The following is a 755-nucleotide window of genomic DNA, read 5'->3' as shown; positions in this document are numbered from 1 at the left end:
CGCCCCAGCCACACACAGAGCTGCTGCACATGGGCTCTTTTGCAAGTACACCAACTCCACCCTCGAAGGAGGGTGCGTGTACCAGGTGGCACCAAAAAGCTTTTCCAGGTGTTACTGTACAACTCCCTTAGCAGGGCTATATTACACAGCAGGAACCCTCTCCAGGCAGGGTGAGTGCTCAGGGAGGACTCCACACCACGCAAACAATGCAGGTGTGACCCATAGGTCTGTGGGGCAAACATTTCTCCTCCGCCTCCAGAGCCTGGAGCATGCTGGGTGCCTCTAGAGAGCTGTGCTGGCCCATTAACAATGTGACTCACACTATTAACTCTGGAAGATGTCCCCAGCTCCAATCTCACTGCTGGCAGAGGTGGCAACTAACATGCCAGCACTCAAAAGCGAGCAGGAAAAAAAACAACAAACAAAGCCTGAGGAGAGTCAGAGCTGCAGTTTTCTCAAGGTGACTTCTCCAGAATTTAAATGCACATGGAGGCAACTGCATTCTGAAGTCATACTTAAAACCATGTTTTTTAAAAAAATCTTTAAAAATATTTTGAAAAATATTTTCACTTCCATTTAGTCTATTACTCTGCTGCAAAATCAGGATCAAGTATGCTCAGTGCCGTTCATGATGTACATAGTGTCAATTCACTGCCATTACCAACTAGAAGGAAATTTAAGCCTAGGAGATGCATAACCAAAAGTTATGTGAAGGGTTCCTGAAAAAGTAAGAGCAGGAAATGCCTGGTAGTTAG

This window comes from Merops nubicus, unplaced genomic scaffold (assembly GCF_000691845.1).
Source record: "Merops nubicus isolate BGI_N331 unplaced genomic scaffold, ASM69184v1 scaffold9759, whole genome shotgun sequence".
Lineage (NCBI taxonomy): Eukaryota > Metazoa > Chordata > Aves > Coraciiformes > Meropidae > Merops > Merops nubicus.
Note: the sequence above shows the minus strand (reverse complement) of the source record.